The 26,571-nt window shown below is 44.7% G+C and overlaps 1 long non-coding RNA gene across 1 annotated transcript in view; it reads left to right on the top strand.

Annotated features, from left to right (window-relative positions):
* Window positions 1-26,571, top strand: part of LOC144819749 (uncharacterized) — a 102,785-nt gene that overhangs the window by 32,447 nt on the left and 43,767 nt on the right. The window lies entirely within an intron of this gene.

Raw genomic sequence — 26,571 nt, 5'->3', positions numbered from 1 at the left:
TCACACAAGGGCTGGCAGACTCCCTTTAGGTTGCCCTGCCTGCAGCATTGCAGAGGAGACAGAATACCACATACTCTTTTTTGCCATGGCTACAGGAGGGTTAGGCAGAGCTGGCTGTTTCAGCTATGCAGAAACCTAGGCACACAGCATTGCGCAGAGGCATTCAGACTGCTGAAATACAAAACACAATTGCCTATTGTATTTGTGGTGTTGCGCTCCTTATCTTCTATGTGGTGTGCAGGCAACAAGTTTTTGAATGCCAGTTTATAGGTTCAAGATTCTAACACCTTCCTGTTTTAACTGGATTCACTCATTTTATCTATCCCTATTTTTCTGCGGTTTTTAAAGTTATTTTTAATGTTTTTATTATGTCATATATTTGTTTTTATTAATATTTTAGATTTGTATTTATTGCTGTATCGGGCATAGGCTCTAATCGATGGTATTTATACATTTGGTTGTGGGGGCTCGATCCTGTTCTCCCAAGGATTATTTTGACTGCTTTAATGAATTGTTACTATGCATATGCACTTTAATGGTCTATTGACCGAATAGTTTCTTTGAATTGAATAATCATATTTTAATATATTTAAATTTGATGTTATTTAGAAATGTTTTTATATTAAACAGCATTTTTTTTAAGAAATATTTAAAACTGTATACATCTTTTAATTTGTTTCATTTAAAAAATTGTAATGGATAATTGTAAGTAAATTTTTTTAAAATATCCAATTTATAGAAATATTTTTACATTTATGATTTTTTTGTGTTTTTTTATTGCCTAAAGTTTATGACTGGTTGTAAATATTTTGAACAATATATTCTTTTTTAATAGTAATTTAAATAGTTAATTTGTAATTAAAAATTTGAATATGTATATAAAGATTTGTAGTTTAGATTAGTGTGTTTTTAGATAGCATTTTTGTACATTTTATATTAGAAAAATGATGTGGAAATATGGAGTATTGATTGTGTTTGTAATATTTGTATTTTGTAATATTTTATGTAGAATATTTCATTTTGAAATGGATATTGTAAATTTGAAATCTTTAGTGTCCAACACCTACTCCCAATATAGTTAGACTGGAGTGAGATTGTCACCCCTTTAGTGTCCAACACCTTCCCTAATATAGTTAGATTGGAGTGGGAATAGTAAATGTCACACCTTTAGGCCCCCATTAGGATGGCGGGCGGGCCATCATGGAAAGGGACCGCCCGCCTTAAGGGTGTGGGTCCCGTGGGGGGAATTAGGATTCACCCGCCACAGTGGCGGGGGCATCCTGCATTTTTAACATTGCGGCGGGTGGTGCTGAATGCACCGCCCGCCGCAATGTTAAGAATACATGTTGTGCATTTCAAAGCACAACATGACAGGCACCGCATGGTGCCTGCCACATTGTCCTTTGAAATGCACGGGGGTACCATAGGTACCCCCCATCCATGTGCACCCCCACAGCCCACGGAGTCCTTGGGGGCCCGCAACGGGCCCCCAAAGTAGACTCCACATGCCTTCCTGTGGCGGCATCCTAATGGGGGCCTTAGTGTGTAGTTCCCCCCCAATATGGTTAGATTGGGTGAGAATATTAAACATCACCCCTATAGTGTTTAAAACCTTCCCCAAATTGTTTTAGATAGGAGTGAGAGTAGTAAATGTCACCCCTTTAGTGTCCAACACCTTCCCCCATTATGTGTTAGATTGGAGTGGGAATAGTAAATGTGGCCCCTTTAGTGTCCAACACCTTCCCCAAAATGGTCTAAATTGGAATGGGAACTCTAAATGTCACCCCTTAAGTATCCAACACCATCACTGAAATGATTTAGATTGGAGTGGGAATAGTAAATGTAACCCCTTTAGTATCCAACACATCCAAATTTTGTATAAAAAACATGTCACATTTTTCTATTTTTATTTGTTTCCAATTTTAAATTATATTATTTTACATTTTGAATCATATATACTTCAAGTAAATTTTGTATATATAAAGATATGTAAATAAAATATTTTTTCATTATATTTCAATGATATCAAAATTAAGTAAATCATATTTATATACATTTGTAGGTTGTACATTTTCAACTCTTATTTTTAAAATTTTTCACTTTTTATATATAAATAATTTCAATATTATTTCACGTTTTATTAGTATATTTTAAATAATTGTATCTATTTCATACTAATATTCCATTTTTACTTTATGATTTTTGTCGCAGTTCTTAATCACATTGTTTGATATGTTTTATCTTTAATTGTTTCATTTACATGTCTAAGCTTTTTTATGTATATATTTTCAACATTGTTTTAACATAGCTTTTATTAATATATATAAAATATTATAATATATTTTATACTATTATTTAATTTATACTTTACAATTTTTTCATAATCTTATAAAACAATTTTGGTATGTTCTACTTATTTATAACGGATTTAGGTGGGAGGTTAAAAATTTTGTTATAATGTTTGTGGGTTTTTGGTATATTTAGATGTATCGTACGTGCATTTTTTAGCACTGCATTACTATGCTGTGTTAAACTGTGAAATGTTGGTTATATTTTGATGATGAACTGTTATGTATATGTATGTTTGGGAATGTAATGTGTTTTGCGGTTGGGTTTTTAAAATTGACTTTGCAGTCATTTGTTTATGAGCTCGCTCTGTTGGCATTTCAAGTTGACTTTTTATTTTGTTTAAGGAAATCAGTGTTGGTTTATAATAAACCAATAGTTTTTACTTTGATATCCCTTTTTTAGAGTTTCCTTGGGGGGTTCATTTTTTACAACACTTCGTTTTTTTTTTTTTATGGAAGCAAGATACTTTTCATTGTTTCAAGGGATTTTGAATGGATTTGTTATATTTTTGAATTTTTGGGGGGATTTTTGGATTCATTTATCTAATTGTTGGTGCATTAATCATTTCTATTACATGAAACTGAGAAAGTTCTGCAGCTGCAGAACAGTAGGTTTTATTTATTTTGGGTGGAAAATGTGATATTATATTGATTATGTCAAATATATGTGAAATCGTTTGGATTATGTGTGTAAATATTTTATGAATGGATTGAGTTTTATTTTATCTATTTTAATTGGTTATAGTTAAAAAAAATTACAAATAATTTGTATGTATTTTCATTATATCAGTCTTCATTAATATTGTGATTTTAAATAAGTTTTGACTGATCTAATAAAATATTATGTTGATTGTGTTGAGCAAAAATGATTAGGCATGTTGGTTTAGAGTTTGTCATACTTTTTGACGACTTTGGTAGGTTAACATTTATTTAATAATATTTTTTGGCTATCATTTCTAAGTAATCTACTACTTTGTCATTTATGAAGAGTTTAACTTTAAATTTTAGCATGCCATACATTTTTTTTTATTTGTATGCTAAGTGTAGGACCAATTTGGATAACAGATTGCTCCATTTTGTAGTTGTTCGTAGATGTGCTCTTCTTGTAATGTTTCTATACATTTGTGTAGTGTAGGTTGAGTTTTGCGTGGTGTCGGTAGGAAGTCATTGTGGGTGCACAGTCAAAATATCGAGTCTTTTATGTCAATATGCAGAATATCGACTTGTAAATATCGGATGTAAGAAATATCAATGTTTTGTATATCGATGTAAAAAATATGTGTGTGAAATATCGAGGTAAGTAATGTCGACATTAAAAATATCGATATGTAAAAATATCGTTTTAGTATGTGTTTTATGTTATTTTTTAGTAAGTTTTAAGTATAATATTGTTTTAAGATGTATATAATGACGTTTTATTTTTATAATTGTTTTAGGAGTGGGATCTGAGTTTATAGGGGATAAGGGTGGGGAGTCTTTTAAAATATTTAAAATTAATTATTTAAAATTTAAAATTAAAGAGGGGCGTGGCTTGGTGGCCGATGGAGGAAGACTTGTGAGCGCTGAGCTCCACAGCGGCCTTCCCCCATTAATCCTGCCGTAACTGATCCTGGTGGCCCTGGCGCCCTGAGACTGCCCGTGTCTCCTCCTGTACTCCTGGGGGCCTGCCCGGAGGTGGCGGAGGCGAGCCCCCGGCTGCGTGGAGCCCGCGCCGCACCGACGGATTGGTGGGCGGCGCCGGCCATATTGCGGCCCTGAAGATCAGCCGCATCCCCGGCCTCACGTACTCCGGCGGCCGACCTGCGGTGATACCTGGCCAGCCACTGGCTGCCAAGTGGCCTGGAGCCCTGGGTGCGGAGTTCACCGCAGCGACGGGATTCGACCCGCTTCCTTGTGGGGTGCCTGTGGGGACCCGTCGGGGGAGCCTACATACGAGAGGACCTGGTGAGGTGCCCGGCCCGGGGGGGGCCCTGCTGCTGCCCGGCCGAGAGGCTCGCGCTTGGGGTCGGACTTCTTCCTGTATGGCCCGCAAGGGACACGGCGACCGGCGCTGCCCCCTCCCGACTTGATTTGGGGCCCCCGCTGTGCACCGCCTGTGGAGCGCAGGCTTGAGGTGCGGACCGTTGCGGTGCAAGCCGGAGGAGGGGGGTGCTGCAGGCCGAGGGCCCCGGGACTGGGGTGCATCCGGACCTTGAGGCGGCCGACCTGGGGGGGGACGCCCCTGCGCGACCCCTGGCCATCCTCCACTGAGGGACCCTACCACCACCGGCTGACGAACTGGTGATCGGCACCTGAGGACGCCCGGGGGCTCCTCTCTTGGGGCCCGGGCACGCTGATCCTTGACCCTCGTGCACTTGGGTCCCTGCACGGCCGCCCTGCCGCCATTTTGGACTGACGGAACTGCACGTCGCAGTTGGATTTGAGGGAGTGCTGCGGCAGGGGGGGCCCTTGGTGGCCGGCGGCCTACATTATATCGAGGGGGTCCCTGGCATCGTCGGAGAGTGGCTGGGTTTTGGGGACCGGCGAGCCCAGAGGAAGTGCCGCACGTCAAGAGGCCCCGAGGATTGCGGACTGGCGAGCTGTACGCGGGGTAAGACGTTGACCCTGTTGCTGCGGGGGAGAGGCGCGGCTGCCCTCATGGGGAAACGCCCCTTGAAGCCCCCCCCGGAGGCTGCTGGGGGGCCTGTGGTTGATGGGGGCCCCATTTCGGACGCTGCCCCGGCGGCGGGTCTGCCGCAAAGTCAGCTGGAGCAGATCCTGAAGGCCATCGCTGATACCAGGGAGGCCCTGCATCGTGATATCGGGCAGGTGTCCACGAGCCTGGGCCTACTACGTGCAGACCACGGCAAATTGGCAGATCGGGTCAAGGAGACCGAAACCCGGATTGAAGCGCTGGAACCTTCGTCGAAAGCGGCTGGCGCCTTGCTGGGGGAGCTGCAGCAGAGGGTGCACCTGCTGGAACAGAGGGCGGAGGACGCAGAAGGGCGAAACCGCCGCAACAACATTCGCGTGGTGGGCCTGCCGGAGAAAATTGAGGGGACCGACATGCTGGGCTATCTGGAGGTCTGGCTACGGGACGTGGTTGTCCCGGAGGGGCTGTCGCCGTTCTACACTCTAGAGCGGGCCCACCGCGTGCCGGCTCGCCCTCCGGCCGAGGGCCGACCTCCCCGCCCGGTGGTGGCGCGGTTGCTGCACTACAGAGATCGAGACCTCATTCTGCAAAGGGCGCGAGCTTTGGGGCCTTATAAAGTGGACAATGCCCAGGTCTCCATATATCCTGACTACTCCTGGGAGGTCCAGCGGCAGCGATCTACTTTTTTGGCGGTCAAGAAGGCGCTTCGGGAGGAGGGCGTCCGCTACTCTCTCCTGTTCCCAGCCCGCCTGCGGATCATGCTTGATGGCAAATCTTCCTTCTACGACAACCCCGATGATGTCTGGGACTGGCTGGAGCTCTACAGGACCGGTGCGGATGCACATCACGCGCCTGGGGAACAGCGGCAGGCGCCACCGCGGCCTAAACGGGGCAGGCGACGCAAGAAACGTCCGCCGAAGGTTCGGACACCTACGGTATCACAGACTGAGCAGGAGCGCAGGGATGCCCTCCAGGCGGTCTCCGACATCTCCCAGGCGCTGGACTCCGCGACGGCTGTGGAATCGGGGTCTCGAGGTGGCACTGGCGGGGGGACCTCGGAGGACTCGGTGACTGGGGACCCCGCACCTCCGCATGTCACGCCTGGGACTGCAGATGGTCTGATGGACGAGTGAAGCTGCTGCTCTCCTGAACTGGTATCGTATGACCTGCTGTGTTCGTGCACTGGGATGGCGACATTGGCCTGCTGGGCCCGGGACTGGAGTTGGGCGGCCACCTCCTGTTGTGCTGATAGCTTTACTTGTGGAGGGGATGCGGGGGGCATGGGGCGCGTAGGGGAGGCCTCACGAACTCGGGGGAGTGAGCTGCTGGCGGTCTGGCGAGAGAGGCAGCAGGCCGCCCCCTCATTTTTTCCCGCACCTATTGTGGGACTCTGGTAGTTACCAGGGATTGTTGCTGTTGGGTGCTACCTATTTGGATGGGTTTCTACTGTTGGGGACCTATTCTGGGGAGGGGTGGGACATGGGGCTGTTGGGATGTGTCGGGGTTCATTTCATGGGGAGTAGCCAGTGTGCGTGCGGAAGTTGCCTTCGTTGGGGTTGTGCTTGTTCTGAGGTATGGGGACCCTCCTTGACCTGAAGTGTGTGACCTGGAATGTGAGGGGTCTGAATTCCATGTTGAAACGCCACAGGGTCCATGCACATCTTGTCCGCAGGGGGGTGCAGATCGCCTTCCTGCAGGAAACTCACATTGATCGAACTGAGGGGCGGGCCCTGCAGCGCAGGTGGCGGGGGCATGTGTTTTGTACCACTTACTCGGCGTTTGCTCGGGGGGCTTTGATATGGGTTCGGGCGGGGGTTCCCTTTCAGCCTTTAGTGACGATAATTGATCCTGAGGGGAGGTTTGTTGCTGTACAGGGCCGCCTAGATGGGAGGGACGTGACACTAGGACAGTAGGTCCTCGGTGTTTTATTTTTTCTGTTGTTGACTGTGTAGCTGTTACTCTCTTTTTAATGTGTTATGTTAGTTTCACTGCAGCCTGTTAATTAAAAGCGCCGGGACACTCTTTTTGAGTAGCCGTGCGCTCTATAAAAGCCACTATAACATAACATAACATAACTCTGCAGTGTCTACGCCCCGAACGTGGATCAGCTTGCCTTCTTTGCGCGACTGTCTGGGAAGCTGGCGACTGTCCTGGCTGGCACGGTCCTGCTTGGGGGGGATTTTAACTCTGTGTTGGACGTGGGACTGGATCGCTCTCACCCGCCACTGGCGCAGGCAGCGGCTCACAAGTTAGCGCAAGGTAGAAGAGATTGGCAGGGTAGCTGGGGCCTACTCGATGCATGGCGGACCCACCACCCGTCGGAAAGGGATTACTCCTTTTACTCCCCCCCGCACGATCTGCATGTTCGCTTAGACAGCATTCTGTGCTCACTGGACATCCAGAGCCTGATCCGCCATAGTGAGTATTTGACTAGAACGGTGTCTGACCACAACCCTTGCCTAGTGTCGGTACAGTGGATGCGACGACGCCAAGCTATTCCAACGTGGCGGTTGAACCCACTGACGCTGGAAGACCCGGTGTTTAAGGCAAGTGTGCGTAGTGGGGTGGAGGGGTATTTTGACACCAATGTGGACACAGCCTCCAGCAGAGCTGTGGAATGGGACGCATTTAAGGCGGTGGTTAGGGGCGTTTGCATCTCGGCCACCGCAGGTGTCCGCAAGACCCTGCTGCAGGATGTGGAGCGCAGTGAGGACCGATTGCGCGCGGAGGAACGGCGCAACCACACGGACCCCGAGGCTTGTGGCGCGGTTTCGGAGGCGCGAGAGGGGGTGGCGACGGCGTTGGAAAAGCTGCGCTGCTTTGATTATAAGGAGTTCCTGGTCCGGGCTCACGCTGAGCGGGACAAAGTGGGTTCGTTGCTGGCGTGGTTGGCCAGTCCTGGGGCCCGTGGCTCCCCTATAGTGGCGCTCGCCACCCCGGAGGGGCGCATGGTCTACACGCAACTAGACATTAACGACCAATTCCTTCGGTATTATGAACACCTTTACGTGAGCAGGATGCCGGGGCTACCGGCAGGGCTGGAGGAGTTCCTGGTGTCGGCGCAGCTACCCAAGCTCGACCCGGAGCATGTGAAACAGCTGGGCGGAGACATCTCCGAGGGTTAGATCAGGGTGGCCATCAAACACATGGCTCGCCGAAAGACTCCGGGCACGGATGGACTCCCGATAGAATTTTATGCGGCCTACGCGGATGTGCTGGTTCCACGACTGCGGGCGGTTTACCAAGAGGCCTGGGACTTGGGGCGCTTGCCGGCGTCCACTCGCGAGGCCTTGGTGATACCCTTACTGAAGAGAGGGGGTGATGCGAGCTGCCGCTCGGCGTACCGCCCGCTCTCCATGCTCACCACGGATTATAAGATCCTCAGCCGGGTTCTCGCGACGCGGCTATTGACCCACATGCGCTCCCTGGTGCATAGCGACCAAGCGGGCTTTATTCCTCAGCGCACCACTGCCACCTGTGTGCGCCGGCTGCTCAGGATCATGGGGGGTGAGGCCGCCAGCTTTCCGAATGCCGCAATCCTCTCAATTGACATCGAGAAGGCGTTCGACAGTGTCGAATGGCCGTACCTGCTCCGGGTCCTGGAGACATTTGGGCTGGGTGAACGCTTTGTGAAGTGGACTGCCTTGCTCTATGCTGCGGCCACGGCCCGGGTCAAAACGGGGTCCACCATTTCTGCCTCGTATGTGGTGGGTAGGGGAACTCGACAGGGGTGCTCTCTGTCACCCCTGTTATTTGCACTGGCCATAGAACCGCTGGCGGCGCATGCCCGGCTGGGACGGGCGTATGCAGGGCTCCCGCTGAGAGGCGACGCCCATTACATCTCTCTCTATGCGGACGATTGCCTGTTGTTCTTGGCAGACGCGGGCGATTCACTTCGCGGGGCCGAACAGCTCCTGTCGGACTTTGGTCGCCTCTCGGGGCTGCGAGTTAACTGGGGGAAATCTTGCCTCTTCCCGTTGACTCCGAGGGCCGATGACACCCAGCTAGAGGGTGCCTTGCAGTGGGAGCACCATTGTCTCCCCTATTTGGGCACGCACATCTATCACTCGGCTGCGGCCCTCCTCGACGGCAACATCAACAGGGCAATTCGGAACCTACGGGGTTGCATGGGCTTCTGGCAGACGCTGCCGCTCTCGGTCGCGGGTCGCGTCGCGCTGCTGAAGATGGTAGCGCTTCCCCGATTGCTGTATCTGTTCCGCACTCTGCCGATCTGGATACCCGTATCGGTTTTCAGCGGACTCCGTTCCCTGATGACGGGATTCATCTGGAGCTCGGGCAGGAGACGGGTTGCGCTGACCACGCTGATGCGCCCCAGGGCGGACGGAGGCCTTGCCGCCCCGGACTTCGAGTGGTACTATCTAGCAGCGCAGTTGCAGTGGCTGACCCAGGCAGTGGCTTTGGAGTTCCGTGGCCCGGAGGACGCGCCAGGAAAATTGTTCCCGAGGCATATCATCTCTTTTATAGTTCTGGGGCAGAAACTGGACCTAGCTTTGCTCACTTTGGAGGAACGGACGATCCGTAGCTGCTGGCTTCGGGCGCACAAGCGCTCTGGTGCTGTTCGCCCTTACGCCCCAGACATCCCGCTCGGGATGTGCACTGCCTTCCCTCATGGTGGCGACTGGTCCGCCCTAGCAGTCTGGGAGGAACTTGGCCTGCATATGGTCGGCGACCTTTACAGGGACGGCTCGCTGCTCCCGTTTCAGGAGCTGCAGGACTCCTACGGTCTGCCGAGGGGTGGGTACCTGCTGCATGCTGCATTGGTAGCAGGTGTTCGCCGATATTGGAGGAGTGGGCTCACTGAACCCCCGACTTCGGAGTGCTGCCAGTATGTGGTGACGGCCGCTGGCACTTATAAGGCCGTCACGTGCCTTTACCGACGGCTGACATCTACGGCCTTGCGGCCCTTAGACGGGCTACAAGCCAAATGGGAAGGGGACATCGGGCGTCCTATTCCTGACACGGTGTGGCCACAGCTACTGCGCAGAGCGTGGAAGGGCACAAGGAACGCCAGGTTCCAAATGGTCCAGTTTTTCACTCTACACCGAGCGTACCTAACACCGATGAAGCTCTCGCAGTATTTCGAGGGGGTTTCCTCGCTATGCCCCAGGTGCGGAACCGCGGATGCGGACTTCGCCCACATGTTCTGGACCTGCACCAAGCTAGCGGGTTATTGGGAGGCGGTAGTGTCTTGCCTGAATGCTGTCACGGACCGGCAGATCGATATTGACATGGGCACATGCCTTCTGTTGTGGTTCCCTCACACCCCTCGCAACCGAGTTACCAGCAAATTTTGCGACCTGGGTTTAATACTGGCTAAGCGGGAGATCTCCATGCATTGGAAGTCAATTCAAGGCCCCAGCTACCTGCGCTGGAAGACAACACTAGAGCGCTGGGCGAAAGCGGAGAGTACGTTGCGGCTGCGACAGGCTAGGAGTCTTGACAATGACAAAGCGCTGGAGGTGGCCAGGGCGTGGGAGGCCTTGGTGGTAGCGCTTCAATTGCCGGATGACGACCAGAGCGAGGATGAGGGGGGGACCCCGGGGTGAGGGCACCGAACTTGGGATTCTTCACACTCCCCAAGGTGCACACACTACTTACACTTACCGCTGGCTGATCTGGGGGTCGGGACTCTCCGTTGAGGGGGGCCTCTTCACCTCCATTGTGGTCCTTACTCAGGACGAGTGCTGATAACACATCATCGACTGGAAGAGAAGAGCATGACACACTGGCTACGGGGGGGGGAATTGTAGGAGGGGGGGGGTCAGTTGGGGACTGTTCATTATAAACGGTGTAGTGTTGGAGTTGTGCCGCTTTATCGCATCGTTAACCGATGCCTGACTTGCTTTATTCTGTATTGTATCTCTCCACCTGCTTGCCAATAAAAACCGTTTTTGCAAAAAAAATAAAATTTAAAATTAAAATTGGAAAACAATTTATAACATTTCTAAATTAAAAATAAATTTTATTTTAGGAGCTGGATGTTGGGTTTATAGAGGATAAGGGTGGGGAGTGTTTTAAAATATTTATAATTAATTATTCAAAATTTCAAATAAAATAAGAAATTTCAATTGTAAATACATTTTAGGCGCGGGATGTTGGGTTTATAGGGGATAAGGGTGGGGAGTGTTTTAAAATATTTATAATTAATTATAAAAAATTTCAAATAAAATAAGAAATTTCAATTGTAAATACATTTTAGGCGCGGGATGTTGGGTTTATAGGGGATAAGGGTGGGGAGTGTTTTAAAATATTTATAATTAATTATAAAAAATTTGAAAATAAAACAGAAAATTGATTATATAGATTTAAAAATTTTAAATACATTTTAGGAGTGGGATAAGGTTGGGGAGTATTTTAAAATATTTATAATTTTTTTAATAAATTTCGAAATTTAAATATGAAATTAATTTTAGAAATTTCAAATTTAAATATTTAGAAGATTTAGGTGTTAGGTTTATAGGAGTTACGGGTGGGGAGTGTTTTAAAATATTTATATTTAAGTAATAAAAATGTGAAAATAAAATAGGAAATTTATTATATCAATTTTAACATTTTAAATACATTTTAGGAGTGGGGTGTTGTGTTCATGGGGATAAGGGTGGGGAGCATTGTAAAATATTTATACATTTCGAAATTGAAATAGGAAAATAATTTTTGAAATTTTTAATTTAAATATTTTGAAGAGTTAGATGTTGGGTTTATAGGGGAAAAGGTGGGGAGTGTTATAACATTTTTATATTTAATTAATTAAAATTTGAAAAAATTGTAGGAACTTAATTCAATAAATTTCGAATTTTACATAACATTTTAGGATTGGGATGATGAGTTTATATGGGATAATATTTGAGAGTGTGTTTACATATATTTAGAAATAAACATTTATATTTAAAAAAATATATGAAAATTGTTTGTTTTAGTATTTAAAATTATAAAAAATTGTAAATATGTATGTATATATTTTAGAAGGTACTTAATTTATTTTAATTTGGAGTGGGAATATTAAATTAAATAGATTTTGGGCCCCATTAGGATGGCGGGCGGACTTTGTCCGCCCGCCATCCCGACGTAAAACGGGACCACGCGCCATAAGGGCGGCGGTCCCGTGGGGGCTATTAGGATGCGCCCGCCACACTGGCAGGCGCATTCCGCATTTTTAACATTGCGGTGGGCGGTGCGCCGCAATGCTAAAAATGCACATTGCGCACTTCAATGCACAAAGTGACAGGCACCGTGTGGGTGGGGTACCATAGGAACCCCCCATGGGTACCCACCAGACAGTGGGGGCCCGCAACGGGTCCCCACAAGACATTCCCGCATGACTTTGAGTGTCGGCAATACCGCCACGGAAGGCATGTTCCCGCCCACATCCTAATATGGATGGCGGTGTCTAACAGACACCGCCACCATATGACGCCCTTTTCCGCCCGATCAACTCGATTTTTATCGACGTATTTTGGATTTACGGCCTAATTAGAATCTGTGAATGTTTATGTTTCGATTCTAGGTTTTTGGAGAAAGCGTTTTCGTTTTATGGAGTTTTGCGTTTTTTTACTAAAAGGAAGTGTATTTTAGTTGTATAAACTATATTTATTTTACACTTCCTTTATTATTCCGTTTTCCTGGAGCGGATTTTAAGCTTTTTTTACGTTTTTTTTTTTTAATGGATATTGGATTAACGATTTCTTCTGGATGTTCGAGTTTTTGGCACAGTTGTATTTTTGCATTTTGTTGGGGTCTATTTTTATACATTATGGATTTATAACTACCAGGATTATTTTGGAGGAGTTGAATTTTCATATTACAGCAGTGCAAAAGGTAAGTGTTTTTCAATATATTTTATTGTGGGTGGGAAAATCTGTAATTTTTATATTGTTGTTTTGTTGTGTAATTATTTTGTCTATATATTTTTAAAAATGTATGATATATTAGACAAAATAATTATTTCTTTTATTAAAGAAAAAGTATATGTTTATATTTTTAATTTGTTTGGGCTGTTTCTTAATTAATATAGTTTCTTGGTTTAGATTAGAATTTTTGCAATCATTTTTAAGTACTCTAGCCCTCTTGTTAAAGGATAAAGTTGTACTTGTTGTTGTAAATATTGGTACATTTGAGCAGTCTGCCTAGATACTTTAGGTTTTAATTGTAGTACAGATTGTTCCATTCTCAACTCTTGAAAACTTTGTTCTTTTTGTATTGCCATTTAGTGTTTGCGTAGGGTAGGAGTTGTTCGGCCAGATGAAGCTAGGAAGGCATTATGCCAACCCTCTTCTGCATTGTTGGTTTTGGCTTCTTGGTTTAGGGTTGGTAGATATACATTCCACCAAGGAATTTGGCATTTAGGTTGGCGTCTATGGCCTGATCTGTGTAGTCTCCCCACTCAGGTGTCCTCGAAATAATCTAAAAGGGGAGATCATTTTTGTTTGTTTTGGTTGAAGAATGGACTTTCTATTAAAATGTTATAGTGCTCAGCCACGTCTGTGACTGGCACATAGGGCAGGGCTATTAGGTGTTTTATTTGGTATGCAAACGTGATGTTTGTTGCATATTCAACAGTAAGGGGGTCATTAGGATGACGGGCGGACTTTGTCTGCCCGCCATTCTGTCGGGGATTGGAACCGCCTGCCATATGGGCGGGGGTCCCGTGTGGGCAATTAGAATGCGCCCGCCACAGTGGCGGGCGCATTCTGCATTCCTGTCATGGTGGCGGGCGGTGCACTCAGCACCGCCCGCCACAATGCCAGGAAGGCATGTTGTGCACTTCCATGCACAACATGGGAGGTACCGCGCAGTGCCTGCCGTGTTGTGCATGGAACTGCTGAGGGGTACCATAGGTACCCCCCATGTGCCACCCCCCCAACATCCTGGGGGCCCGCAATGGGCCCCCAAACACAAACACTGCATGCCTTTCCGTGGTGGCAACGCCGCCTCGGAAAGGCACCCTCCTGCCTGCATCCTGATATGGATGGCGGTGTCTAGCAGACACCCCCACCATATGAAACCCTTTTCCGCCCAGTCAACTCATTGATCGGGCGGAAAAGCGGCAGACGGTCTTCCTCTCCGCCACGGTCCCCCCGCCATACTAATGTGGCGGAGGGAAATGGGTGGCGGGCGGGCTAGGATGTAGGGCATGCGGGCGGGGGCGATCCGCCCTACATTCTAATGGGCCCCCAAATGTTGATTTTTGTAAATGTCTCCACAGACATTGGTTGAAGTGGAAATAACATCCTTATATAGATGTGTGAGGGTATATTTTGAGGATGGAGTTTATCATGGCTTGTTCAAAGTCGATCACTATTTTTTGGGGAAAGAAGTCTGTTGTTTCTTCCTTTATTTTATTCAACATTTCGGTGTATGTTGAAGTTTGTTTGGTAACAAACAATATATAAATGGAATGCAAGTGTTATGGTATGTATAGTTTATAGTTGATAGAATGGCTTAGTGCACATACTAAAAGTGCCATCCATCATCCATGTTTGGCTTATTTTTAATTTCTGTATATTGTTTGCTGTAGCAAACATTATTATCCCTTTATCTTTATTGTTGTTGTCATAGAAGATGAAAGGTTCATCATTATGAGTTATGGTAAGTTCAGGGGGAATTATAACCTCTTGAAAAGTTTTAGGTGTGGGTATTGTTGGTCTTGTGGATTTTTTTGTTCTAGTATAGTTCTTTTAATAGAAGATATTGTTGGTAATTGCCCTCTTGCCTCTCAAGGTACTTTAGGTAGTAGTTCTTTAAGTATTACACTTGTTGGTAGTTCTGAGGTGCTACTTAATTCTTTAATGTTTTCTAGAGTAGATCTAACCTCTATTTCTGTGATATTTGGTGGCTGGCTGTGCTCACTTGTATGTATTACACTTGTTTCCCTGTTTGTTGCACGCCCATAACATTTGTTTGAGTAACACTTAGAACATTTCCAGTTTACTTCAACCCCTTCCATGCTCATGACGAGCTCAGCTCGTCATGCAGTACAGTGCTCCTGTGCTCATGACGAGCTGCCACACCCGTTTTTATTGCTGTCCAGCACAGCAGGGGAATCGCTCTAGCAGCGATGCGGTTAAGCCCGGTTTGTTTTTCCTGGGTATAAACATACCCCATATAGCACAACAAAAATTTCCCTTTCTGAGATGTAATGTATTTGGCATCTTCAGTCATTGTGGAGTTCTAAAATCTAGAAAAAATTTATATAAAATTATTTGACAATCTATTTTATACCTTAGGCATGAGTAATAATATATGCAGTTTTAGTATATACTTACCAACTATAATTTAGTTGAATTTAAATGTAGATTTGTCCCTGTTTGGTGAATGCTGTTCTATTTTGTAGTGGTCTGTGAAAATAAAGTTAAGTATATTTTAGTCTATGTCTCAAATTTATATGTGATGTTGGCATTTTGTAGGACACAGTATTTTATGATTAATGTTTTACTTTTATTTTATAAACATTTTCTACAAGTTATAAAAAAGTTGGAAAGCTATGTAAAAAAGACTATCTTAAACAATGTTATACAGTATGCATGAATAATAGTAAATGTACATTTATTATATACTTACCAACTGTTATTTAGTTGCAGTTGAATGTAGATGTTTTCTTGATTTCTTGCTGATGTTCTTTTTTAAATGGTCTGTGGAAAGAAAGTAAAGTATATTTAATGCTTTGTTTTGTTATTTATATGTGGTGGTGGCGTTTTTGTAGGACTAAGTTTACATTCTCTATGTTTTAGAATTATTTTATAAACTGGTTGGTATGATGGATAGGACATTTTAGGTGTTTTGTTCTGTTTTAGTTATACTAAAAAAAGATGCAAAGTATACTTACTTTTGCAGTTAGCTGTTTTTGCAAGTTGAAAATGTTCTTATTTTTTATAGTTAGATCTGTTGTGGAAATATAAAGAGATACAACATATAATTTAGTATTTTTAGTAAGTAATTAAAATGTAGGTTACATTTAAATTGACAGTTTATTTAAAAATGGTTATTTACTTACTTTTTGTTATTTGTAGTTGGCTTTATTTTAGAAGAGTCTTTAAGGGTGTAGACAATCTGGTAGAGGTTCTCCTTCCTGATTTTTTCGTTAAAGGTGTAATAGTTTTCAGTTTAGTTCTTTATATAGTGAGTTTTTAATTAGTTGTATGTTATTGGTCAGATTTATTTATTTGTATTTTTATTGGTTTGTTTGAATTTTCTTTTTAGTTTGTTAAATATTTTAGTTGGATGTAAATTTGTATTTTTTATTCTTTGATGAAAGACATTATAAAGGTATATTGTTTTAAAAAGGTATTTTATTTATTTTAAGTATTGTAGATGTTGAGTGTATTTGTTTTAAATGTTTTCGTTTCTGTAGTAGCTTTTATTTATTTTTTGTTGGATAAATTGTGTTAGTTATGTTTGTTTTATATTTTAAATGTGATATGAGTGTATATGTTAATTATTTGAATTATAGTGTGGAAAATACTACTTTGCATGCATTTTTGAGTTGTCGATATTTTGTTATTGTCGATAATATTGATGTCTATATTTTTGTTATCAATATATTTTATATGTACTATGTTTATTTATAACCTTCGATATTTTAGATTACGATGTTTGTGTTTGCGATTTTTGTGTAGTCGATAGCTTTGCATTACGATATTGTGTTATCGATATTTTTGTAGTTTATAAATAAGTATAGCACGTCAATTTTTTTGTTATCGATATTTAGAACTCGATATTTGTGTATGTCGATTTTTTCATTTTCGATAATATGTCAGTGATTCGTCATTGTGCCATTCTTACCCTGTATTGTTTGTTTTGGCTTACTGTGCCAAGGTACTGTCATAGACATTCCACCATGGTATTTGGAATTTGAGTTGGCGCCTGTGTCTCGAGAGATGCAGTCTACCAACCCAAGCGCCTTGAAAATAGTTGTTAGGGAACTTAGTTGGTCTTCATTTTGTTGTTAGAAAGGGCTTTCAATTAGTAAATTATAGTGGTTGGCTTCTTTTGTGACAGGGACATAGGCTAGAGCTATCATTTGTCAGGCCCATATGTGGTCAGTCAAGGCAATAGGTATATGGTACAAAAAGGACTCACCTGTATATCGCCACAAATAGGGTCGTAATCCTCGGGGTGAAGATGCGGCTTTGAAGGGAGGAGCTGAAGAAAGGGATCCACGTCAAACTCTGACCGAAAGAACAAACAAGCATTTACAATGCAATGGTCTCGGCATCATTAAAGGTAGAGCTATTGGCATTGCTCATGACATTTCTTTTTTTTTCTTTAAATCATAAATAAATGGCATTGTCATTTACATTGCCAATACACAGCACTCTGCACTCAACAGCACACAGCACTCTGCACTCAACAGCACACACCACTCTGCACCTGCACTCACTGCTCTGCACACTCACCCTGCACTCACTACTCTGCACTCACTACTCTGCATTCTACACTCACTACTCTGCACTCATTACTCTGCACTCACTACTCTGCACTCACTACTCTTCACTCACTACTCTGCACTCACTACTCTGCACTCACTACTCTGCACTCACTACCCTGCACTCTGCACTCACTACCCTGCACTCTGCACTCACTACCCTGCACTCTGCACTCACTACTCTGCACTCACTACTGTTTCTCAGGCGGTGACCGGCCCTCTTTCACAACACAGATGGAGCGTCGAGACAATGCCTTCAGGAAAAATCCGGCCTGCAGTGTTGTTCCCCATTTCATAGTCTAACTGAACTGCAGGAATCTCCTAAGAAAATTCCTGCAGATAGCCGTAATTCTGTGGAAACTCCAAATGGGCTTGTAGTTTACGGCCAAATCTACTTCACTTGTAGAAACATAATATAGTTGGCCATTAGAGGGCGTTAAATACACAAAAAGATATCTTTCCGCCTCATGAATGTGCTCTGCATACAAACAGTAATTCATTCATTTAAGCGTAGATGCTTGCAACCGCAGGGTGGGGGCTGATATATGCTTCCTTTCTTTTCTTTCAGACTATGTTGGCATTCCGTCAGCGGGGCGCCGGTCGGTGTGCTTCTTCTTTACACTGCCTCTAAATACTAAATGAACAGCATTGGTCCCTTTAAAGGATTAAAGGCGAGGATTGCTTTGAGTTTCTAGTTATAACCCAAGAGTAATATATGTGATTATACTCTACGAGGCACGCCGACTCCACAAACATCGTGGAGATACTGCTTGCTTACACTACAGTAGATAAGTTTAATTTGTTTTATGTTCCCCATTTTTGTTGGGGGTGACGATAAGACTGTTGAGTGCTAGTCACTTAAGGATTTTGGAGTCAAGAGAAAGGGTAAAAAGTTTGAGGGCAAAGACATCTACTAAGCAGTTAGTGAGGACCCAAGCCATCGTGAAGCAGGAAGGGTAGTTGCTAGCAAGAAGCAAACATATGTAGGGAAAATGTAGTTGCACGGAGAGCGATTTAATAGTGTAGGGTTAAAATATTTAGCTGGCCAGAGGAAGCCTGGGCTAAGAAGGGGGTGAGTAGGACTTGTCACGTGATGGTGGTTAGAGGTTAGGGTAAAGAAAAGGGATAGAAGGATAGGAGATAGCAAGCACCAAGAATGGACAAGAATGCTCATGGTTGACTGAGGTTACAGAGCGACTGGGGGCAGCGGAGATTGTGTAGAGGACTGCATAAGGAGCATGTAGAGGGTTCAAATAGCACAAATTGGTAGGTAGAGAGATTAGCTCAGAGTTTGGATAGCGGATTTGGTTCCTATTCCATTACAGCTATAGGGAAGGCGTTTAGTTCTGTATGTGCGTTTTGCAAAATCCAGGTACGTTTAGCGAGTATGAAATCAGCATACCCCAGTATGCTAAATACATAGACTGAAGCTACAAACTTTTAGCTTAAGCGGTAAAGTGATGCAAGCTCCTGAAAAAAGCACGTCGATTAAAATCAAAGCACCACCGCATTTTGGGTCTTCGACTTCTTTTGGTTTCTGGTGCCTCTGTTGAATAGCTTACAAATAGCAAATGCAGCAAAGATTATGCATGGATTCACTAAAGGGGCAGCTCAAAGGCATAATGCAGGCCCTTGCGAAGTAGAGAGGACGAAGTAGAGAGGCCGCAATGCCTCAGAGGACGCTCATTCAGCCCAAAAACATTGAATATTTGAGATATAGGTGAATCGAGGGCCTTAATGACATCTTGCAGGCGGCGTGGGGGGGACTTCATTTTGTATTACTTTATTGGGGCTGCCGAATTATGTTCTTTTTTTAAATCTGTTTTTAGGACAAGACATGAAAGTTCCTCATGTGATTTACAAAATACACGAGGTGAAACACTTTAGTTCTTTAGACCCAGTCACAGGGCCTGTGATGCAACTGGGCCCACATGGGCAGTTCCAGCTCCCACTGTCTGACTTTGCGTTGCCCTTTTCACAGGGATATCATCACTGTACGTGTTATCTCTGACGCAACTGTTCCCACAGGCAAGCACTGCATTCAGTTAACTCTTGCTTTTAACTGGGAGCAAATGGAAACTGATTAATGTTACACTGATTATTGCTTCATAATAAAAAAAAACTCAATTAATCGGAGCGCTTGTTCTTTGCGCTTTTTTTGAGGTACATAAACGATCGTTAAGTGGTCATCCCTGGATAATGCTCGCACTTTTTTGTCACATTTTTGTCACTTTTAAATGTGACAAAAAAGTGCAGTTTTACTAATCTGCTGGTTTCGCTGTATCCATGTGCGGGCCACTTTGAGAGTAAATTAATAGCCATAACCAAAATGTGGTCAAATGGGTTTGAGAATTCAGTTCAACAATATCCCAAGTTAAGCCAAGTCTGTATCTAGAATCGGAGAAAAAACACACACATTCCTTCCCCCCACCCACCACCACCCACACAAATAAATGAGCACAGCCCAGCCGCAGAAGTGAGAAGAGTTCGCATATAAAGTACTGGTACAGCATTCCTGTTTCGAAGGGCCGATACTGAAAAAAGTAACACTGGCAATGCATGCGCTGTTAAACAGCAGAGAAGAGCAGGTACTTTGATGATAAATAAAAGGGGCTATCGTACGACAGCACAATCCAAGTCAAAATGCATTCCCATCGGGGACTGCCCCAGTGAAAGGTATTTCTTTTAACATTTAGGAACAAACATGAATGTGCATCAAAAGCAAGATAACGCACTAAATGTCAAAGCGACGGCAAATGCGACCTAAGTCCCGACCTGTGTGCCCCAACAGGTTGTAGGCGCTATAAGAGTGCACCCAGCTGGAGCTGCTCCGCAGCCGGTGCCTCGTGCACTCCGCAACCAATCTGGGTCTCAGAAGCCGAGCAGATGGCACCCTCCGTGAGTTTGAAAGACAAATTGAGGGGAAGCGCCAGACAATCAACACTTTGACTACTGTAAATAAATATGGAGGCGAGACGCTCTTTTTTTATTTCAGAAATACAGGTGATGGGCAGGACATAAAGAGGCGCACGTTCGGCAAGCACTTGTGAATTACTCAGCTCTCAGCAGAACATGACCGGTCCGAATGCGTTATTCTACACCTAAATCGAGCTCTAGATCGACATGGTAAAGATGAAGGGCGCAGTCAGTTCTGCAGGTACACAACGGGGCAATGCAAGGTTCCAAAAGTAAATCTTTAAAAATACACGCACGTGAACGTCGCCTTGATAGACGTCTACATAAGGCTGCTGGGTGCTTCAAATAAGTTTGGCCGGAGCCGTCTCTCTTTCTAAATATTAGTTTTTCATCCCAGCTGAGAGAACTGCACAGACCACTTGCCGTCTCACGAGCCGCTGCCCTGCGCAGTGGCGGTCTGTCCTGCGCTGCAAGGTTCATGGCAGCTTGGGAACACTTGTTCGGATCACGCCGACCGACGGAGCCCCCTCACCGCCCCCAAATTCACAAACACAGGGCGACACCTACCTTAAGTGGGGGCCGGGGCCCCCCGCTTCTACGGACCGACATTTTGGTGGCTCCCGGCGCGCTGTACACAAACGAGAGGCCCGGGGTGGCGAGAGCTACCAGCGGGGACAGGCACTGGCCCGCCGGCTCCCTCCGCTACTCCCTCGGTCTGGCTGCATCACCCCCCGGCGGCCCCTGACAGCTCCTGCCGGACATCAACGAAGTTTCTCCTCAGCGGTCGCCTCCATCCACTATGGAAGGGGGGAGCAGCGCTAACATCGGAGCGCCCTGAAGGCAGTATCACCTGCTACCCCTAACGACACTTGTAAAGCAACATATTACACCGTGATTAAAAGCCAAGAAATGCTGAGCATTTAACAGAATGCTCGCGATGGGCGTTTTCATGCAACGTTTTTCACCGGAACCCCCATTTGGGACAGTTGGTTGGTGCCAACCGTAGCTTCAATCACAGAGGAGTTTAGTATGCCCCAAGGCTCGTGTGACTTGGACAGCAGGACTTTGTACGAGTTACGGAGCTACAATAATCCTTATTTGAAAGATTTAATCACACGTTGATTGTGAGCACAAGTAGGGACCGAAAAACGGCACAAACAGGGGTGCAGGAGCACTAAAAACAGCACAAACGGGGGCAGAGGCAGAGGCAGAGGCTCGAGGCTCGAGGCTCACCTTCACTGCGGGGAAAGAAAATGGCGGCTGCAGGCTTCCGATTTTTTTCAGATTCGGGGGCGTGGTTTTGCTGTTTTGAGTGACAGACGACGTCACTGTCTAAAGAACAGCAAAACTTACGCCCCCAAATCCGAAAAAGACGGAGCCTATTCGGAGGGACGGCTCTCTCCTCTAATGGCTGGCCTCCATTTAGGAAGCCAGCCAATAGGAGAGAGCCAAAAGCAGAGGCGGGACTAATAGTCCCACTAAGCAACATAAAATCTCGGACTTTCGGTTCTGCCTTCGGCAGACCGGATATTACCTCGACCTAAAAAGGGGTGAGTAAGCACCCCAAATACTTCATTTCTGCCGACTTAAAACTGGCAATTCCACCACCATGGTCAGCTCGCATGTACTGCCAGCTGCTTTTCCCTGACCGTGACCCCGGCGGTCTGCGGTGTGCTGGCGGTATTGCCGGGTCAGCCTCGGTCTTTCCAAATGCAATCCTCCCAAATCGTAATATGGCGGTTGGACTGCTGAGCTCGCAGCGCTGGGATCACGGATACAGCAGGACTCGGACCACCATACTCGTAATAAGATCCTTAATGCAGATTTTTGGAGGTGCCGCCAAATACTTTGATTGAAATGATAGTAACAGCATTGTATATCAGTCTTGCCTGGAGCGCACACCCCCCTTGCTATTTAGGTGTACAACTTTAACACACCCCGCAGTATATATATATATATATATATATATATATATATGAGGGCAACCACCGGAAAGCGTTGGCAGGCATTCGTACCTCCATCAACTTTTGGAGGACTCTCCCTCTGTCTCCCATGTGTAAAATTGCACAGGCCAAAATGGTCATGGTCCAACGCCACTTATATCATTTTGCAAATATCCCAATCATTCCCCCACTCGTTCTTCCAAGAACTATACACACATATATTTACACTTATATGGGGGAATGGACACAGACGAGTTGCCCTGGCTAAAATGCAGCTACCTATAGATCAGGGAGGACTTGGAGCTCCGTCATTTGAAGCATATTTTCTTGCGGCCGAGCTCAAGTGGCTATCACGCTGGACAGCAGGATGCACACTGGAAGAGATAGCCACAGATGCAGGACCGCTACTCATGTCAATGATGTGACGCATGCTCCAACCTGGTCCCTACCCAACAGCGACCCTCTCCCTACAAGCGAGAATGGCTTGGTCTAGTATGTTCCCCGTCCATCCACTATCCCGAGCAACCCCACCATAAATCCCCCTCCTGCCCCCTAGGCCTACCTAACGGTCAACATTAAACCACACGCACCTTTCAAATCTGGACTGACCACTCATTCCTAGAGGTCGGTTCCCTCTTCACAAACAGACAGCTTGCTCCCTTCTATGATATTGTAGAGGAGTATGGACTTCCTCAAGGACAATTCCTTTTGCACAGGCAATTGGTCTCAAACTGCCGTCGCAACTGGCATATAACTGAAGGTGAACCAGTGACACACCCGGTCATCCATGCTGTATTACAAATGGGTCCTGGATGCCACATAGTCACTTGGATATATATATCTATACGTGAGCCCACAGCTATATCACTAACCCCCATGCCACCAGTAGGAAGAAGAGTTCCAAAGACCGCTGCATGACAAGGAATGGAAACAAGCATTGGAGTTGTAATGCCCGTATTAAAAATATACAATTTTACATATTACACTGAGTTTATTTAACACCTGAACGACTCCAATGCTACTACCCAAACACACAGTTCACATGCCCCAGATGCCAACCCCCCATTACAACATTTCTCCATATGTTTTTAAGCTGCCCTGCGCTGCAACCATATTGGAGCACAATTCACAGCACAATAAGAGAAACAACAGGGCTCACCAACATAAATACATGAGACGCTTGTGCCCTTGGTATTGTCCGGGGCTATAAACATCACAGAGTTCAGATGTGATTTGCATCCCTAGCCCTTCTCTTAGCAAAACACGGAATCGCCATGCACTGGTGCGCACCAGCGGGACCCCCGTTGTCGGCTTGGATAGGGGCGGTCAGAAAATGGGGAGCATCCAAAGAAGACGCACTCCAATGCGAAGAGGCTCAGCGAACATGCAAACGACACATCTCCATGCATAGAGCAGCACTCCAAGATTTCAAACGTATCACCACAAGCACTTCAACCTCCCTGCTATCACCACATGCATCTCAAATGCCAACTGATCCCTCCAATCTATGACCACACATAGCACCCTCTCCCACCTGGCCACACATAAAGGTTAGCTAGAGCATCATCCTACATAGGCCCAGGCATAGGATATGTGAGCTACACCCGTTTCCCCTAAGAATACAAACACACTGAAGTCGTATCCACTCGCCCAGCTCCACCATCTATATCATCCTCGCTTGTGCCTCTCATCCAGCGTACCCACAGTTTATACTCAATTGCCCAAGTTCATTACGAGTTAATCACCCCATATATCTTGCATTCATCATACAATTCCATATGTAAGGTCAATATGATAACACAGACAGGGACTAACAACAGAGCACGACTAATGTAATTGCAGCCTCCCAAGCACCACAAGGCTCGATAGTAGCATAGTACTCCTCACACCGAAGATACCACTATTAGAAATCCATAACATGCATTTCTTTATGAGATTTTTCTGTGTGATGATGCAGTATCACTTGTTTTATTAATTTGCTCCCTTAATGTAAACAATGAAAATCAAAAAAAAGTTTAATTAAAAATACAGCATTGTGTATCTGTGTGTGGGTATATTTTTAGAATGGTTTGAATGGCTCGCTCAAAGTCTGTGATTATTTTTTGGTGATAGAAGTTATTTGTTTCATGTTGTATATGCCTTAAGTGATTGTAGTAAGTGCTGCTTTGTTTTTTTTGGTAGTAGGGCATAAATAAAAGGGATTTTTGTGTTTTGATATTCACCATGTATGGTGTATATCTGAGTGAATGGTTTGGGGCACAGTTTGAAGATCACATCCATCAACCAGGTTTGATATTGGCTACATTTCATTAAATTGTTTGCTGTAGAGAAGATTAGAAATAGTTTCTCATTATATAGGTTTTCATGTGAAAGGAAAGGTTCCTAATTATGTGTAATTGTTAAATGTTCAGGCATGTCTATGTCTTGGTATCTTCTAGAGGCAGGTGTGGTACCACTGGTGGGATTATTAGTTTATGCAATTAAACATTTTAAAGAAGGGATAGGTGGTAGTTTCCCTGGTATGTGTTTGGGGACTCTAGGTATAACTTGCAATATTTCTCTTACTCTTACTTCTATTTCTTTCACATTTGAAGGGTGGTTGTGCTCTCTTACATGAATTACAACATCATCTTTTGTAGATGCCCTCCCATAGCATGCATTCAAATAATATATAGTACATTTCCAGTTTATAGCTTCTGATGATGCAACTTCTTGGCAGTAGGTGTAGCCCATGTGATTAAAAGCTGTTTTCTTTTCTGTGAAGTGATACATTTTGTGGTCCTTGTTCTTGTGTCTGTAAGTAGTGAAATTGTAAAAATATAAAATATGTTTTAACATTTAATCGCAATCACTTCTATTTTGTATGCTTTCATGTATGCGCTGTTGACATGTTTTGAGCGGTTTTGCAGCTTTTCCGTTGTGGGGTATTTTAATGTGAAGCAGGTGCTTTCTCTTCTGTTGAATGAAAAAAAAATGTTACATTTTAAATGGTACTTTGTTGATAGTTTGTAGAGCTTGAGGTCGTAAGGTTTATTTTTGTTCGCTATAAGAGTGAGTTCAAAATTTGTTATTTATGTATATTTACTTTCTTATATCTTTTTGCTGGTTTGCAGTTATCGGTATTAAATCTGTAGATTTGTTCTTTTAAGAAGTCTATGTAAAAGGATAACATTTGGACAGTATGTTAATATTTATTTGCTGTTTTAAATCTTTATTTTTCATAATATTTATGTTTTAGATTCAATATAAGTATTACTTAGTAATGTAGGTGTTCAGATCTATTTTGTTATTCTTAATGGTTTGTTGAGAGAATCAGGATGTTTCCTTTTCTTGCAGTGTTTGTCATTTTTAAGTATTCAGGGCCTGATTAGGATGATTAGCATGGCTAAGTATTTAGGGGCTGTTTAGGATGGCAGGCGGACTTACGTCCGACCGCCATCCCTACGGGAACGAGACCGCCCGACTTGGTGTTGGTGGTCCCATCATAAGAATTGAATGCGACCGCCTTCAAGGCATTAACGTGTATTCTTTGTATTGCGGGGTGTGGTGCGGGCTGCAGCACCCGCCGCAGTACAAAAGAATGCACATTTTACATATCCATGCAGTATGTGGCAGGCACCCTGCGGTGCCTGCCACATGGTGCAGGGATAGTTAGGGGGCCACCTAAGGGTCCCCCCAGGGGCCATGTCATAGGTCCAGAGAGTAAGGAGGCCCGCTATGGGCCCCCAAAGTCTTTTTCCATCAGCCATTTCATTGCGGGTTAACCGTCATGAAATGGCCGGCAGAAAGAGACATTGTAATCCCTACGGCGGTGCCTTAGCACTGTTGTAGGGATACAACTCCCTCCGACACACCAACGGGCACCTTAAGCCAATCGGATACGTGGCCAGACAACCGCCCCCGCTGTCCTAATATGGCGGCTGGTAAACGCTATTACGATGAGGGTGGGACCACCACCGATGGGCTGTCGGTGGCGGTACCCCCGTCATCGTAATCAGGCCCTTAGTTGTTTAATTAGTGTGCCTTTTCTAATGTTGATTTAATTGTTTTTTATTTATTTTATTGGTTAAAGTTGTTTATAATTTTACTTTATTGGTTGGTTTAGTGTAGTTGTCATTTTATTTTATAAGTTGAGTCCTTCTATGGCATACACTAATTTAGGTTTTCCTTTTTATGTAGAATATATAATTTGATATTTTCGGTTATAAATTTATATATGTGTATATATATGTGTGTATATATATATATATATATATATATATATATATATATGTATATATATATATATAT

Source organism: Lissotriton helveticus, chromosome 2_1 (assembly GCF_964261635.1).
Source record: "Lissotriton helveticus chromosome 2_1, aLisHel1.1, whole genome shotgun sequence".
NCBI lineage: Eukaryota > Metazoa > Chordata > Amphibia > Caudata > Salamandridae > Lissotriton > Lissotriton helveticus.
Note: the sequence above shows the minus strand (reverse complement) of the source record. Positions and strands in the feature narration are given on the sequence as shown.